Source organism: Panthera pardus, unplaced genomic scaffold (assembly GCF_024362965.1).
Source record: "Panthera pardus isolate Hobbes unplaced genomic scaffold, ASM2436296v1 HiC_scaffold_16, whole genome shotgun sequence".
NCBI classification, from domain to species: Eukaryota; Metazoa; Chordata; class Mammalia; order Carnivora; family Felidae; genus Panthera; species Panthera pardus.
In genome coordinates, this window is record NW_026526721.1 from 89,763,184 (window position 1) to 89,767,849 (window position 4,666).

At 39.3% G+C, this 4,666-nt stretch overlaps 1 pseudogene; it reads right to left on the reverse strand.

The window, feature by feature from the left end:
* Window positions 1-3,284: 3,284 nt before the first annotated feature.
* LOC109275109 (ubiquitin-conjugating enzyme E2 C-like) lies at window positions 3,285-3,840 on the reverse strand (annotated as a pseudogene).
* Between the last annotated feature and the right edge of the window lie 826 nt (window positions 3,841-4,666).

Below are 4,666 nucleotides of genomic sequence, written 5' to 3' on the forward strand. Positions count from 1 at the left end.
GATATGACATATAACATTCGGAAATGATTATGCTATATCTAACAGCTGGAAATATTTTAATTATACAGTTTTATGACCAAAACCTGGACTCAATGACAATGCACACTAAATGAAGCTGAAATAAGATATTTTAAAAAAAATAATGGAATTCAAAGATTTAGTAGTTAGAAATGCTAAAGAACATCTATGAATTATTACCTACTATTTTCTTTTATTATGTTCCCCAGAAAGTCCCAGAAAAGACAATGAAACACATGTCAAAATCTTTGAAAGATGCTTTAATAGCTGGTTTTGTTTTGTTTTGTTTTGTTTTGTTTTGTTTTGTTTATAAGCACTATACAGTAGTGAGAGGAGACGCAATTGAAATGAGATTCCTGATAGAGATCAGAGGCATAGTGGTCATGATCACCATGGGATGAAGAAAGTAATTGTGATAACTAGCATCATCTGAGACCCTTGGTGGCAACTAATTGGGGCATGGAGTTTCATAGATTCACAATACATGGACAGTCCACTAAAGCCTGTATTACATATGGTAGGTCGGACTGTGAAAATATGTATGAAATACACACACACACACCACCCAAATATACAGTGGCTCAACACCCTGAAAATATATTTCTTGGCTAAATAACAATCCAACATGGTTCCAGGCTGGAGGTTGAAGGGAGAGGATACAGGTGTCACAAAGCCATCCAGTGGTTCAGGCTCATGACACATCTGCCAACTTCCAAAATGTGCTTCCATGGGGACCCTGAGTTACTCTGGAAGGAAAAGAATATGGAGGAGTCCATGTGAGAAGTTTTTATTGGACCAGGCTTAAAAGTGCCAAGCATCACTTGCCTAATAATTAATATTATTAAATATTAAGGTAATATTCAATTGACTAAAACTCAGTTATGTGGCCACGTGCAGTTGCAGGGGAAACTGGAACTGTAACCTTGCTGTGGTCCAAGGAAGAAGAGGAAGTCTATTTTGGTGAACAGCTAGAAGTTAAATAATAATATTAACAACAACAACAATAATAATAAAAGCCTGACTTGAATCACGATATAAGATCACTTGTAGCCATTCATCCCAATACCTGGATTATCAAACCCGCAGTATCTTATACTATGAGGAAGTGAGATCCTTTGGGAAACATTCTGAAATCATATCAAATATATGCTTGTTGAACTGAACATTCCTCCTATCCTTCCTTAGAGATCAGTAATCTTTTACAAGGGGAAAGGATTACTTGGAAATAAGTAATCTTCTGTACTTGGAAATAGGAAATATCCAAATCTTTTGAAAAATATTGATCTCTAGCTGTGAACTAACAGAATTTTCCTAGGGATATAGAATTCCACTGTGATCTCACAGCAGAGTAAGGACTCATAAACGTTAAGAAGTTATTGCAACTTTGGTGCTCAGTTGAATTATTAACACTTCTTCAATATTTCTCCAGAGTAGATAGGCAAAATAAAAGTATTTAGGAGATATCTTTAGGGAATTTAGGAGACCCCACTTTGACACCCTGAGCTGTAAGATAATAAAAAGTTTTATTTTGGAAGAAAAGATGAGGTGGGAGTATTTGACAGAAAATGTGAAGTAGAGTCACCCTTTTTACAAAAAAAAAAAAAAAAAAAAAAGGTAAATCAAGAGAATTTTTAACATTATCATTAATGACTTGAAGATACAAAATAGTGAATCCTATCACAGTTCCACTTTACTCAGACTTTGGACTAAGTACAAAATTCAAGTTGTGTCATGCTTAACACTAGATGTTAGTTCCTTATCAGAAATTAATCTGATTATAGCTGCTCTTCCAGAGGTTGTTTCCTAATGAATACAACTCTAGATAAATATTATCCAGCTTTTTATTTGAAATTGGTTTTTCCCTATTCCATGAAGTAAAAACTACCAGAAACATTGTGCATGCCTTTGCCTGGAAAGAGCTTTGCTATACCTTTACCATCTTGCCTCAGTTAGTATTTAAAATCCTCAGCTCTGGAGAAAATGTAACCATCTAATAATTTCACAGTAGAATAGACTGGTTCTTAGAATTAATGCTATCAGGGGCGCTGAGGGGCTCAGTTGGTTGAGCATCTGACTTCAGCTCAGGTCATGATCTCGCGGTCTGTGAGTTTGAGCCCTATGTTGGACTCTGTGCTGACAGCTCAGAGCCTGGAGCCTGCTTCAGATTCTGTGTCTCCCTCTCTCTCTGCCCCTCCCTGGCTTGTGCTCTGTCTCTCTCTCTCTCTCTCAAAATAAATAAACATTAAAAAAATTAAAAAAAAAAGAATTAATGGCATCATTCTGATAGGAATAGTAAAGCAGTTCATGGAAATATCCTGAATGGGTATGACCTGGCATATGGAGGAAGTTAATTTTTTTTGCAGAGTAACCTGCTTTTATTTTACTATGATGCATATAAGGAAAGACAAATATGCCAATGATACATTTCCAACTTGACAGAGCAATCTCGGAAGTATTTATGATATTTAGGAAAAGAGACACATCAATTATTAAGTAATGGAAGTTAAATTTTATGGAAACATGGTGATCTGCCAAAACAGCAAAGTGATAGAAGGAATGCAGAGACTATCAGACTCTCCTCTCAAAACAGAAGGACCGGGGCGCCTGGGTGGCGCAGTCGGTTAAGCGTCCGACTTCAGCCAGGTCACGATCTCGCGGTCCGTGAGTTCGAGCCCCGCGTCAGGCTCTGGGCTGATGGCTTGGAGCCTGGAGCCTGTTTCCGATTCTGTGTCTCCCTCTCTCTCTGCCCCTCCCCCGTTCATGCTCTGTCTCTCTCTGTCCCAAAAATAAATAAAAAACGTTGAAAAAAAAAATTTAAAAAAAAAAAAAAACAAAAAAAAAACAGAAGGACCAATTTATACATTTTGCATCCTTTCATTATTTATTATTTTTACTTTATTAATAAAAACAATGTGTTCATTTAATATATTCATCACAAGGGCTTAACAAGAGACTTAATTTAAAAAACAGAAACAGGGGCTCCTGGGTGGCTCAGTTGGTTAAGCATTTGACTCTTGATTTCAGCTCAGGTCATGATGTTACCTGCTGGGCTCTGCACTGACAGAATGGAGCCTGCTTGGGATACTCTCTCTGTCACTCCCCTTCCCTCAAAAAAAAAAAAAAAAAAAAAAAACTTAAAAAAAAACAAAACCAAAAACAGAAACAAAACAAAAATGACACCACAGTCTAAGATACAGAGTCCTCAACAGGAATGAAGGAAAGGACAGACTCTCTGAGGAAAAAACAAAGACCAAAAAGTAGAGTGACTAGACAATCAGGCAGGGTTCTTGGCTGGAGCCCTGCTTTGAGTAGGTTTCCTGCAGCTACTTCTTAAAGGCTGTAGGCTTTTTTTTTTTTTTTTTTTTCAGAGCTCAGCAGCATGTATTGGTCCTGAGGGCTATCAATGTTACAACGTTGGGTTCTCCTAGCAGGCTCTGGGGGGAAGTGGGATGGTCCTGATGGATATGGGGGATGACTATTTCTTCAGGATGTCCAGGCAGATGTTCCCCTGGGTGTCCATGGTGGGGTGGTAGCAGGGTGTTGGCAGCTGAGAATGTTAAATACTAACTGAGGCAAGATGGTGAAGGTATAGCAAAGCTCTGTAAGCATAGCCAGTGGGGAACTTCCAGGAGAGCTTATACCTCAGGTCTTCCTTCATACACTGTGCCAAATGCTCCATGGATGGCCCCCACCCATTTGAAAAGTCTGTCTGATTCAGGAAGGCAAAATTCTTACATTGCCAGACATCCTGAGGGTCATCAGATCCTGCTGTAGCCTCTTGCCCACGGTGCCCAGCTGGCACCCCCCACTGGGCTCGGCTCCTTTGCGCTGCCAGGGCTGTGGCCCCTGGGTCTGGAAAGCCATCCTAGCAGAGGACAGGGAACTCAGCATGACTGCAACTGCCCGCCTTTTTTCACTTTAGGACAAACATTTGGTGGTATTGCAATGTTTTCATTTTTGAGGTTCTAGCTTTGAATGTATGCTCAATTTTTTGTTTCTTTCTTCATTACATGAGTATACATCTTCCCAGGAACAGTGCCACAACACTTTGGTGTGATTCTGAAAGAGAAGGAATAAGGTAATCCTCACAGTGATGTTTCTTTAAAAAGCATATACACATTTTGCCCACTTTCCCTAGAAGGAGGTGTGACCTTGGTTAAAGATCCTTAACAATTCCCAAGTCGCTGGCTGATGGTTTACCCAAAGTCAAGGCATTTGGAGCAATTTAGATGAGTTGTTTACTAAAAAACTTTGCAGACAAGATATATGGTTTTAACTTTTAGAACAGGCTCAGAGTGTAAGAATATTTGAGAACCATGTAAATATTCTATTTTTCAAAATTCCTGAACTTCAGGAGAGGTTGTTCATAATCAGAGGAGTATGATAAATGTGTTGTGGATGTAAACAGGCTTTCTTCCCCAGTCTTTACCTTAGTGTCTGTGCTCACTCAATAGGCTCATGAACAAATGGCCCGAGATGCCATGGGTAACAGGTTCAAATATGGCATGGTCACCATCAATGATTGCTCAGTCGACAGCAACAGGAAACAACTCTGATTCTCCAGGGCAGCGCCATGTCCCATGGGGACCAGCCCTGTGATATTGTGTGATAATTTAAATCTCCTGGAGTCTAGGAGCAGTAAAACATT